General features: G+C 35.3%; 1 long non-coding RNA gene across 1 annotated transcript in view; it reads left to right on the forward strand.

Annotated features, from left to right (window-relative positions):
* Positions 1-14,132, forward strand: part of LOC145736755 (uncharacterized) — a 133,853-nt gene continuing 119,721 nt past the window's right edge. The window contains exons 1-3 of the long non-coding RNA XR_014180095.1: positions 1-695; positions 761-1,020; positions 1,086-1,181. This is a non-coding gene — a long non-coding RNA (uncharacterized LOC145736755). The remainder of the gene's footprint in view (positions 696-760; positions 1,021-1,085; positions 1,182-14,132) is intronic.

The following is a 14,132-nucleotide window of genomic DNA, read 5'->3' on the forward strand; positions in this document are numbered from 1 at the left end:
CTTGGTTTTATTTTTGAACACGAAAACACATACTTGATAAATATAAACAGAAGACAAAGGAAGAATTCCAAGTTTTTTAAACATAGGTCTACAGGACTGACGTGGACCTATCCCAGTCATTATCCTGATGGCGTACTTCTGAACTAAAAATATTCGCGACACATGAGCACTGATACCCCAGTTTAGTATGCCATAACGCAGGTGTGAATGAAAGTTTGCATAATACAGAGATAGGAGCACATCAATTTTAAAGTGATTGGCCATAAATTTAAGAGCATAACAGCTTTTGCGCAGCCTACCACTAAGTATATTTATATGATCCTGCCAATTCATGCCACAATCAAAAGTAATGCCCAACATCTTCGAAGTAGAGCAAGAAGATAAAGCATTATCCTTTCCCTCGAAAATACCAATTTCTCCAAGTGAGCTTCTGTTATTAGAAAAATGAACAAAATTAGTTTTATTTATATTCAACTTTAAGTGATTTTTTTTGGGACCATAAACAAATTCGATCGTAAATTATTTCTGTTTTCTTAATTACAGCGTCAGTACTCCGATCAATTATCAGAATATTTGTGTCATCTGCATATGCTGTGACCCGTACATCAGAAGCACCCTGCTCAATAAAGTTTAATAAATCATTAGCAAAGACCAAGAAGAGAAAAGGTCCAATAATAGACCCTTGTGGAACACCGGTAGTCAAAAATGAGCATTTACTCTGTTTATTATTAATGGTAACATATTGTCGTCTGCTGCACAGATAAGAGGAAATTAGGTCAAAGCTTTTACCACGAAAACCACATCTGTGCAACTTTGCAAGTAATATATCATGGTTTACCAGGTCGAAAGCTCGCGAGAAGTCCACAAAAAGGCCAACAACCGACAGGTTTTTGTCCAGTGCATCAACTATTCGAATTTGAAAATCGCATAGTGCAGACTCAGTACTTTTAGACTGTGTAAATCTATGCTGAGAGGCGTGGAAAAAATTATATTTCTGCAAGAAAGATAACATTTGATTTCGTAAGTTAAGTTCAAAAATTTTAGAAACACATGATAACAAACTAATTGCTCTGTAATTTGAATAGTCATTGGGATCACCCTTCTTGAAAAGTGGAATAACAATTGCGAGCTTTAGACAATCAGGAAATTGACCTTTTGCCACTGAAAGATTAATTACAAAAGTAAGTACATCACACAATAAAAGCTTAATATAAACTGACATTCTCACCTGCACTCTGTGTCCTTGCTGTCATCTGCTTCCATAATTGTGTAACACTGTCTTGTCTAAAAAACGTTTTTCTAAAATGGTACTGAAAGTCTTCCCAACCTTGTATATCAGTTTTCCTGGTCTCAAGCCAATGTTGTGCAGCTCCAATTAAATGTGTACGGGCAGTCTCTAATGAGTAAGCTTCGGGCCACTTGTGAAGTAATGACATACTTTTCAAAATGTCTAACCATTCTTGAGCAGCATTTGGTTAAAAGAAAGGGAACCAAAAGCAAAAGTAAAGAACCAACTTAAGTTAATTAATTAATAATAATCTTAAAAGTTTTAAGCAGAATTCAAATAAAATCAAAATTATATCAATTATAGAATTAGGAAGCTTACTTTATACATGCGAGACCATTTATACATGATGCCGTACACTATGGGATACAACAAGACAACTGATATACCCTAGGTCTCTGAATTAATGGGGTGGGATCGTTCAAATTGCATAGGAAATTCCTGGAATTGTGTTGGACTTTAAAACAGATATTAATGTGGTGTCATATAAAAATGTTTTTTAGTTGTAATGAAACAGTGAAACCAAAAAAGGGTATGGGGAAAATGTTAGTTTCTTTATTTTGGTCAGGTACAATTAAATTTGTGTTAATGTATTTGTTAAAGTGATTGTAATAAATTCTATTTATTAAAAAGGTTGGAAAGTTAATATTGAAAGCTATTGATTTTATCTATGGAAGTTCGGTGTTAATGCTATGTTGAAACAAGTTAAAAGGATGATTGGAGTTGTAGGGTATTAAAAACTCAGTGCTGGTTGGTTTGTGGTAGATTGAAAATTCTATGGGGTCAACTGATCTGTAAAGGAGAATGTCAAGAAAAGGTAAAATATTTGATAGCCCAATGATAAACGATCAAACCATGCAAATTATTGATGTAGTTAAAGAATCTTGCACTTCAACCGTAGTGCCATTGAAAATACAAATTATGTCGTCCACATATCTTCTTTAGAAAATTACCTTGTCAAAATAATGGTAGGAACTTACCGGAGACATTTTCGGCAACGAAATCGGCAGTTTGTTTTTCCACCAGTGGTCGCGCGTATTCACTTTACGCTTTCTACCGTTTGTTCTCCCGTCTAGCCTGCTCTTGCTATAACTACTGTAGAAATATAAAATACAATTAAATAATTAAAAATGTATTATATTAATTATTAAGTAATTATTGTGCATCATTCTAGGATTAAGTCAAAGATGCAAAGATAAGTTAATAAACTTAATTGGGGCTTGATAATTAAATGTAGCAGGGGTTTCTTTTCGGTAAATCGTCCTGGTATACATGCAGCTATAATGTTCTGAAGAGAACTTTAAAAGGCCAACCGTTATAAAGGACGTACGGTGAATTAAATGAGCGGAGGTAAGAAAAATAAACCAAGTATTTTGTTTAAACATTTTTTAACGGTTGAAAATCGACCGTTGCTGGGGGTTTTTATCACTAAATCGACTAAGGGTAGATATAGGAATAATATCCTGTTAAAAACTCAGAAAGGCCGGGTACTTTAAGGGAGTGAGGGTTAATTAAATGGGAAATGGTAAGAAAAATAAACCAAGTATTTTGTTTAAACATTTTTTAAGGGTTGAAAATGGACCGTTGCTGGGTTTTTTTTTTCACTAAATCGACTAAGGGTAGATATAGGAATAATATCCTGTCAAAAACTCAGAAAGGCCGGGTACTTTAAAGGAGTGAGGGTTAATTAAATGCGAGGTGGTGGAAAAAGTAGAATCATTTTACAATTTAAATTGTTTTTAAGGGTTGAACATCGACCGTTGCTGTGGGTTTTTTTCACTAAATCCACTAAGGGTAGATATAGGAATAATATCCTGTCAAAAACTCAGAAAGGCCGGGTACTTAAAGGGAGTGAGGGTTAATTAAATGGGAAATGGTAAGAAAAATAAATCAAATATTTTATTTAAACATTATTTAAGGGTTGAAAATCGACCATGGCTGGGGTTTTTTTTCACTAAAAGGACTTAGAGTACATATATCTATTACATTCTGGAGAGACCTTTGAAAGGCCGACTTTTAAGACCGACCCTTTTAAGGGACATAAGGTGAATTAAATGAGCGGTGATGAAAATTTTAAGGATTTTTCTCTAAGTAGGATACATGTAGCTATCACATTCTTGAAAGACCTTGGAAAGCCCGACTCTTATTTTTTTATTTATGTATCGTAAAAAAAAAAACATTTTTGAAAGATAATTCAGTTGGTGGTTAAGTACGTTTGTATTGGCAACATTGCCTTCTTTGACCAGGAGCTTGTTGCAAGGCTCAGCGTTTTCTATTTTCACGCGTGATGTCTGTTTACATTAGATCCAGACACCGCCACGACGGTGTTCTTTGATGTAAGCCGACGTATAAGAAGCCGAAGTCGTTGGAAACCGCCGAAAAATTGGCAAAGCCTATATAAAAATTGTCTAGAAAGAATAAGAGTCATATCGTATTATTTATTTCTTTTCCTCACGTCTTGTGGGTATGCTTTTGTTTTAACGTTTTTAGGCTTAGTTTAGTTGCTCTGAATATATCTGACAAAGTGGTTGAATTGGTTTTGTTAGCGAATATAAGAGCGACTTTCTAGCATTTACATTTTTGATATTTGGAAATACGCAAGTTAACCCTGCACGATTTTGTAGATTAGATATTACGATTTACGAGTATTTCGTTTAGATCATAATTAGTTTTTTTTTATTTGTTTTTAATACCTGCATGTGTTATAGTGAAGGTATAATTGTCGCTGTTGGTGTCTTTTTTGTGGGGCGTATATGGCAAGAGTCAAAGTGTAAGGGCAAACTTTTCTATTACATTGTCATCTTATGTAACGACGCCTACTTTACAATTATTTTTGTTATGAGTGCTATACTCCGTGGTTGAAACACCCAATACGAGTTACAATAATACCTAACCTAACCTAATAAAAACTAGTAGACCTAATAGTACTAGTAAAATAAAGTAATTCTCAACGTCATTGACAAATTGAAAACATCGTAGGTATTTGTTTTATTTTTAAATGTATATAATCCAGTTACAAATGTACATAAAATCAGGCACAAACGGACTCTATTGACTCATCATTTTATAAAACTATTTGTTCAATAAAAATTTGTATGAAATGACACAAACACACTTATTTTCCTAATAAAATATAAAAATACAGTGTGTCTCAGAAATACATGTATTAATAAATAAAGAATAAAACAAATAAATGTATTTGAAAAATATATAAAATTATAGAAAATAAACAACCTTCACTACTCACAAAGTTTGAGTTAAATTGATGAAACGGTTTTGCAGAAGTTTATAGTTTTGTATTTTTTAGAGTTTTTGACTCTCTATATCTCGAAAACGAAGAGTTTTCGGATCCACGTATATTTTAACTTTTTTCATATTTGGGCCAGCTCAGTTTATCCCTAAATTTACGGTACTTATTTCTAAGATACCCTGTATATTATTGAAATATAAACATAATAAATTGTTGGAGATATGTTCTATAAGTTGGTTGAGGAGAGTTATTCATTTATTTTCGATTTTTGGGCTTTGCGTCTCACCGCATCAAAAAGGTTTGTTGGGAAAATGGAATTTCGCACTTTTTTTAACTAAGTAGAAAATAACATTAACCTAGTCGTCCCAACACAAGACCACTGACTTAGTTCGTCTTGAACCTGAAAAACGTCAAGAAATCTGAAAAATAAAAAACAGCAGAACACAGCAAACAATAACTTATAATAAATAAACAACCTGATACTTAGTAATTTTGAATTCTGAGAAAGATTTTTTGTCAATTAAATTGACCTTTGACGCGAAGCCCAAAAAAGAAAAATAAATAATACATTATAGTGTGAAACAAGTTCATGTGTAAAGCATGGGAATCTTGAAAACAGTAAGAAATGTATGTATATATGTTGCGAAGAAATTGCAAAATTTGGAGTCCAATATTATTCCGGTTTAAAATTTAGCATAGCAAAATATCAAAAAAGGCAGCTTTGCCTCAAATTAACCAACCCTATGTCTCTTACTGTTATCGAGATCTCCATATTTATAAATGAATTTGGTTTATTCCTTTATACAAATAAAACTAAAATTTACAAATTATAATTTCCATAGGGCACTGGTAGAAAATGAAAGCAATCATGCATCTCACGATTTTATAATTTTTTTTTCTAATCCACACGCTATTTTTGACATAACAATTTTTTAGAGTCAAATTCAGCGTCCAATGTGGTCCCAACAGACGTAGAATGGCTCAAAAGTAACAAATATGCAGACTAGAACAACAGCGGAATCGATCCTTGCCGGTTTTGAGACGAAAGAATACAGTTTAGCACAGATTGACCACTAACGAGCCAAATTCAGCGTCCAATGTAGTCCCAACAGACGTAGAATGGCTCAAAAGTAACAAATATGTATACTAGAACATCAGCGGAATCGATCTATGCCGGTTTTGAGACGAAATAATACAGTTTGGCACAGATTGACCACGAACGAGCCAAATTCAGCATCCAATGTGGTCCCAACAGACGTAGAATGGCTCAAAGGTAACAAATATGCAGACTAGATCATCAGCGGAATCGATCTATGCCTGTTTTGAGACGAAATAATACAATTTGGCACAGATTGACCACGAACGAGTGAAATCCAGCGACCAATTTAGTCCCAACAGACGTAGAATGGCTCAAAAGATTAACTGCCGTAAATCTACCAATGCCTTCCATAAGTACAGATATTTAGGTTTGTGGAAATATTTGGGCTTTGTGATCAAATTAATTATTTTGAAACCCTTGGTAAACTGCAGAAATGCATAGCCCACTTTGCCCTGCTGAGGCCCATGGGTAAAACCACCAACCCCAAATTTTGACCTAAAAATATAAAATAAAACATAAAACATTCAGGCATTTATTCAGCCGAAAACAACTCGACTTCAGGTGGGTTTATAAAACCAATAAAATAAAAATAATTTAATAATATAAATGATCTGCCGTGGTTGAAAAGGGTTTACAGAACAAAATAAAAATTACTATAGAGAAACTACCAGATATTTATTATTACCTCAGCTGATGCCATCCCTAAAAGAAGTACAGGTAGTTGTATGTCTTCTAGCGTGATTTCCAAAATAATAATTTATGTATAATTAAGTCCAGTAAATAAATTGCTTTAAACCACAGAAGGACTTCCCGATTTAAAATTGTAATTTATTCAAAACAGAACCAATCAAAATTAATGTTTAAGGTTAACAAAAAAAAAACAAAAAAGGAAGTTAAAATAAGTTCGCAAGCTTATCTTATTTTATCTTATCTCTTATTTATATATTATTTATTTTTTTTATAAACGCAACGCAACGACATAGCAAACAGGAACTTTCAACAATTATTTTATTTTATTGATTTTATAAACCCACCTTTCATATTGTCTCTGATACATTTTGTCGTTTTACTCAAACCAAAAAAAGCGCTCAATACTACCACAAAAAAGCTGTTACTGTTAGTGAGCATATACAGAAAACGTATATATGTGTAGTGCGCACCTTTTTTATTATAAAAAAATACTTCAAGTTTTATTCAAGTAAAATGTTTGCCTTTTAGCTTACTGATTACAATGAGAATTATGAAAAAAAATTGTTTTAACATCATGACCTAATCTCATCAATAATTATAATACTAATGCATTTGTTTTTGCGTTAAAAGTAAACAAAAAACGGTTGTTTTTTTCTAAATTTCTTATATGAAATTTTAAAAAAATCTCAATAATCTGAAAGCATTCATCGAATGAAATTGAACATTTCTAAAAATTTTAAACTTTGACTTCCAGAATATAATTGATATAACAACATAGACGAGTGGTGTTCCACTTAAAAAAACATTCGTTTTTGTCATAATTTAAAAACGGATGACTGAATTATGAAATTATCAGCGTTAAGTATCCATTTTACCTTTATCGAATAATCTAAAAATACGTAAGATACAGAGGATGTCTATAAAAAAGTACAGTTTTTCAATTTCACCCTGTAGTAAAAACCAAAAAAAATAAAAATTACTGGTCACATCCGTAAATTACACGAAAATGTACTAAACTGTTGTTAAAACTGCAATAATGTATCTACAAAAATAAGAGAAAGCAAACACAAAAATTACCTAATTTTTCGTCCAATGCCCTTGGACATTTTTAAGTCGGCAGACACGCAGTGTACCAGAGCATACTCGGGGTGAAAAGAAAATAAATCCCTCTCGACCTCTGAAAGTACAGCCGCTGGACTTATTTCTCCTCTATTGAACGCAACCCAAAAATGTCGAAATTCGACTTCCTTGATCCTATTCCTAAAAAATTCAAATGCTTACAATTCGTTACTTTGTAAAAAAAATAACATCGCACTATAAGAACGATCTATCTTGATTTGTGTAAAACCACATACCGGGTGTCCAGAAAAAGCAAGAGAGGTTAATATGGTTATTTTTATTCCTCTGTAAGGATGATTTAGTTGGAAAACTAAAAACTTTTAGTTTAAATTTCAATATTGCAATTTTACCGTCGACAAGAAACAGGCATCTTGATTGTTTTCAGTCTATTTGGCTTTTTAATACATTTTCAAGAATGATAAAACTACAATTATTTTGTAGAAAGTACATACAAAATCCAAAATTAATAATAAATCAAAATTATGATCACAACCCTCAACATGACCAGTTCAGTTTAATAGTTCTATAGACGCTCTACGACTTCAATTTAAAAAGTTTTACAATAATTACTCAACTGTACAGACACAAGAAAAAAACGATTTTCAATGTTAATCTGTTATGTCCCCGTGTTCTCCTGGACACCCGATATAAGTTACAAATTTGTGATATTTTCAAATTTCTTTATGCTAAACTGTAATTTATTACTACTCAAACATACATTGCGAATAAGAAACAGTTTTCTTAGATGAACAATTTGGAAAAAACTCGCTTGGGACACTTGGGAAACGAGTAGGCAATTCCCAGTTAGCACAACAACGTACAAGAAGCGAATAAACTGTGAAGTATTTAACCGTGCCAAAGTAACTGGCAAATTTTATAAAGTTGGTTGCAAAAATAACGATTTTCCAAGCAAAGTAAAAGCTTTGTAAAATATCCAAGAAATTAGAATTACCAACACCAAGGCAAAAGAGAATTACATGACTGTAATTTTTCTGTTTGAAGAGATTATATTTACATGTTAAAACGACCCTTAAAAAATATAAAAATAGGCGAAGACAAAAGTGACTCGCCTAATTTATTATCATAATCCTACACTCCATAAAAAGAAGTGCGTCCGCCACCGGCACGCGGCGTTCCATAATCATTGTAGGCGCTCCTTTGATATAAGAAGAAGTCAAATTTTCTTGAATTACGAAATATCTGCAGTGTTGTCATAGTTAACAAAATTAAATAAAGGATCTAGTTACTCTTATAAGTGGTATTACAAATACAATAATGATTGATATGGCAAATGAGTCAACAGCCATAATTACTGAAAATGTCTGAATGAACTGCTAAGTCGATTTAGCAAAAAAAAACTCCAGCAACGGTCGATTTTCAACCCTTAAAAACAATTTAAATTGTAAAATGTTTCTACTTTTTCCACCACCTCGCATTTAATTAACCCTCACTCCCTTAAAGTACCCGGCCTTTCTGAGTTTTTGACAGTATTGTCACGACTAGCGTGACGTGTTGAATTTAATTCAACTTATTTGCCTGGGATCTCGTTTCAGCGTGAAAATAAAACACAGTTAACTTTACCATCAAGTTCTATTGAATACGTACTTAAACCTAACAACTCCTAACTTACTAACTAGTAAAATAACAGGTTTCCTAACCCAACGAAAACGTTACTAACTCCCAATAAAATCATAATAAACCAGGCGTAAATTAATACACAACATAGAAGTACGATAAACATACTTACATCTCTATAGAAGACAGAATCTTGGAGAGAGGCTTGTCACTTGGAGCGCGGTTCGCGATTAACTTTACTTGAGCGTTACGGACATGTCTAGTTGACATTTGCGGTTCGATCACCAACGTGGTGCACAGCAAAACTGGACTGACTGGACAGAACTGGACTGAACTGACTGAACCCCTCTTTAGGGTACAACTTCCTTTTTATAGCATTCCAGACACTGGTTCCACCAATCAAAACTCCCAGACCTGGCCTCGTCTAGCCGACAACTCGTGACGACCTTCGACCATCGGTACTTGGAAAACATTCCACATTATTTCGCAAATTCAGCAAATGCATCTTAATTGCAGTTGCACTCCGACCGCATTCCACAATTTTAATGTTTCCGCTCAAGTAATATAAACATTCCACATTTTTAATGTTTCCTTTCAAGTGAAATAACTTTGATTTATTATCCTTCGTGACAGTATATTATTGCTATATCTACCCTTAGTCGATTTAGTGAAAAAAACTCCCAGCAACGGTCGATGTTCAACCCTTAAAAACAATTTAAATTGTAAAATGTTTCTACTTTTTCCACCACGTCGCATGAAATTAACCCTCACTCCCTTAAACTACCCGGCCTTTCTGAGTTTTTGACAGGATATTATTCCTATATCTACCCTTAGTCGATTTAGTAAAAAAAACCCCAGCAACGGTCGATTTTCAACCCTTAAAAAATGTTTAAACAAAATACTTGGTTTATTTTTTTACCATTTCCCATTTAATTAAACCTCACTCCCTTAAAGTACCCGGCCTTTCTAAGTTTTTGACAGGATATTATTCCTATATCTACCTTTAGTCGATTTAGTAAAAAAAAACCAGCAACGGTCCATTTTCAACCCTTAAAAAATGTTTAAACAAAACACTTGGTTTATTTTTCTTACCATTTCCCATTTAATTAACCCTCACTCCCTTAAAGTACCCGGCCTTTCTGAGTTTTTGACAGGATATTATTCCTATATCTACCCTTAGTCGATTTAGTGAAAAAAAAAAACCCAGCAACGGTCGATGTTCAACCCTTAGAAACCATTTAAATTGTAAAATGTTTCTACTTTTTCCACCACCTCGCATTTAATTAACCCTCACTCCCTTAAAGTACCCGGCCTTTCTGAGTTTTTGACAGTATATTATTCGTATATCTACCCCTTAGTCGATTTAGTGAAAAAAACCCCCAGCAACGGTCGATGTTCAACCCTTAAAAACAATTTAAATTGTAAAATGTTTCTACTTTTTCCACCACCTCGCATTTAATTAACGCTCACTCTTAAAAAATGTTTAAACAAAATACTTGGTTTATTTTTCTTACCTCCGCTCATTTAATTCACCGTACGTCCTTTATAAGGGTTGGCCTTTTAAAGTTCTCTTCAGAACATTATAGCTACATGTATACCAAGACGATTTACCGAAAAGAAACCCCTGCTACCCTTAATTATCAAGCCCCAATTAAGTTTATTAACTTATCTTTGCATCTTTGACTTAATCCTAGAATGATGCACAATAATTACTTAATAATTACTATAATACATTTTTAATTATTTAATTGTATTTTATATTTCTAGTAGTATAGCAAGAGCAGGCTAGACGGGAGAACAAACGGTAGAAAGCGTAAAGTGAATACGCGCGACCATTGGTGGAAAAACGAACTGCCGATTTCGTTGCCGAGAATCGTTGCTAACATGTCTCCGATTGGCGCTATAAAGGCGGTAAGTTGTTTACTTTCACTTGCCAATACCCTGAATACATGTCTAAAGATGACAAATATTGGGCGTTCCCTAAATTAGTCAAAATATTGTAACATAAAGACACACTAGGTGCCGTTACCCTAAGTTGCCCCGGTCTCCCCCAGTACAATGTTTGTGTCAGCAATATTGGCGAATTGGGGTCATGATGTGGGTATAAATACTGCACCAAAAGCACGTACAGATTACCGAACTCTGGGGTCTTCCCCAGAGGGAGGTCACTGACTGATCTCTGGGTTAGTCTGGATATGCCTATTGTGTAACGTATCGTGGAGCAGTAGGTGACCAAGTGCCACACCCTAGATCAGCCCTAGCAAAGCAAATAGTGTGGGCGCGCAGCTTAAGTTGCCGTTCCAACTTACCTCCCTTTGTTAGGTTCTTCACGTCTTTGCCGGCTCGGTGAATGCCCTCGGACCTAAGTCTAGGGTTCATTCATCCCCGTTAAAGCGTCGCCCCCCGTGTTCCTTCTGCACTATAGCTTAATAAAAGAGGGTTACCCGTGGAATCATGTGTATTCTTCCCCCTCAACCAACCCTTAGCGCAATAGTTAGCGCAATTATTTATTTACAATATCTTGATTTCTAGGCCAGTGTCGCGATCCCTGACCTAAGTGTAGGTATGTGATGACCTAGCAAATTCGTGCAATTATGAAGTTCTAGGTTACAACAACAAAGTGTACTGGTTTACATAATGATTTTATTTATGTTTTAAGAGATGTATGGCAAACAAAGTAATGATTGGAATCTTGTTTTATTTTTTTTAGGGTCAACCTGGCAACCTTGTTGCGTCTATCGATCAACTGCTACAGCCTTGTTGAAAAGCGAACTAGCCTTATGTCTTGGAGAAGCCGACATCTTCAGATGGGTCCCGCCACGACGGTTCTACTTACACCCGTGTGCACCCGAAGTCTTTAATAAGTCGAGCTGAAGAAGCATCTCCAGATGGGCTCACGTTAATTAGGAAGAAATATACATGTCCAAGGATAGGTGTGCTAAAGGAGCACGCAAAAGGACAGAATATGAAGAAATGAAGCTAAGCGATGAAGTTTTCCGCTTAGAGAATACAGTGCCAAGAGAAGGCACTCCGATGAGATGAAGCCTAGGTGAAGCGTTTCCACTTAGACGATGGTGCCAAAGAAGGGTACAATGAGCAATTTACGGAATTTCGCTTAATAAGGAAGGCAATAAGATAGACGCAACAGCAAGGTTGAAAGGTGATCCAATGTAACATTTGTGATATTTTAAAGTACACCCCTATCTCTCGCAAGCATTAAGAATAGGACTATATTAAGCTGTAATCTGGTGAAGAAATAAAGGACTTGTTCCACCACTTTTATACACCCTATAGCATTTAAGATTAACATTAGTATATGTAGACTTTATGTATAAGTTTCGCTTTTAGTGTTCGGGGCGAACACTTTCTAGGGGAGGGGCATGTAACATAAAGATTACACTAGGTGCCGTTACCCTAAGTTGCCCCGGTCTCCCCCAGTACAATGTTTGTGTCAGCAATATTGGCGAATTGGGGTCATGATGTGGGTATAAATACTGCACCAAAAGCACGTACAGATTACCGAACTCTGGGGTCTTCCCCAGAGGGAGGTCACTGACTGATCTCTGGGTTAGTCTGGGTATGCCTATTGTGTAACGTATCGTGGAGCAGTAGGTGACCAAGTGCCACACCCTAGATCAGCCCTAGCAAAGGAAATAGTGTGGGCGCGCAGCTTAAGTTGCCGTTCCAACTTACCTCCCTTTGTTAGGTTCTTCACGTCTTTGCCGGCTCGGTGAATGCCCTCGGACCTAAGTCTCGGGTTTATTCATCCCCGTTAAAGCGTCGCCCCCCGTGTTCCTTCTGCACTATAGCTTAACAAAAGTGGGTTACCTGTGGAATCCTGTGTATTCTTCCCCCTCAACCAACCCTTAACGTGACAATATCCTCAATATTAGATCCTGACCACGAATTTTTGACGGTCACACTATTCAGTTTCCGATAGTCTACACAAAAAGGAGTTCCCCCTTATGTTTTCTTCTTTCCAACTTCTTTGGCGGTTTGTTGGGTTATTATTTCTATTTTGATTTTGACTGTCAAAGCCGCAGATACTGAGAATAAAGCTGTACTTTGTGCTATTTGATTTACTAACGTTCTTTCTTTTATATATCTTAGTTTAATCACTAATTGTTTTAAATCGTCAAAATTTTTGTTGCCTGAGCTAAGCAGATAATACATTTCATAATAAGATGGATGTAAACCATATTCAAAATGGTCCCTAAACGCATCAAAAGTCATTTGCGATTGCTAATAAATCATAGTAGTACTTTTTTATATCCTCGGCGTCTTGCTGTTTGTGAGTGTTTAATCGAAATTTTACTTTTTGAAGTGGTTGTTCTCTTGAAAATTCTCTTAAAAAGTCTGATTTTATGTTTAGCCATGTTTTCATCTGATTTTCTGGCTCACTAATATAAGTACAAAACCATGTATGGGCTGGGCCTTCCAAAAAATTAGCTAAATATGATATTTTGTGGTTCTCTGACCAGCTATTCACAATCGCTGCTTTTTAATATTTATTTACAAAAGTAATGGGAGAGTCAATAGATGGGTTAAATGTAGGTGGGCATGTAAACTTTGGAGGGGCTGGAGTTTTTGGCTCAGCCAAAGTGGCCTATAAAGTCATGTTAGCCTTTATTGAAGTATTGTTAGGGCGTATCACACGGTTTCTCTCCCGAATTACAGGTGGTGGGCAAGGATTATTACAACCTTGTAATAAGTATGTGGGGTGGGATGAGGTAGGCTTTGGCACTACCACTTCTATGGGATTTCTTGTAAAGGCCTTTCTCTTTCTCGTGGTTTAGGCGGAGTTCTACTTAATGAAGCTCTTGGTTTGAAATAAACTTCCGTGGATTGGGGCTTTTTAGTGGATTGCGGCTGAGAAGTTGAAGCCGAGGCTTGGGGTGTTTGAGCTTGAGCGCTAACGACAGTTTTGTCAAGAGTACTTTCTTCGTCCTCACTGCTTGTCAAACAGACAACAGAACTGGATTTGTCAGGCTCTTGACTCTGTGAAGATGTCGTTTGCGTCGAAGCAGGAGAACTTACAGTCGAACTGTGATGCTCGGGTTTGAAATCTTTTAATTCTTTTAACACTTTTTCTGGGTTTCGACCTTTAGCGATAG

Source organism: Ips typographus, linkage group LG12 (genome assembly GCF_016097725.1).
Source record: "Ips typographus isolate SLU linkage group LG12, UJ_Ityp_2.0, whole genome shotgun sequence".
Classification (NCBI taxonomy): domain Eukaryota; kingdom Metazoa; phylum Arthropoda; class Insecta; order Coleoptera; family Curculionidae; genus Ips; species Ips typographus.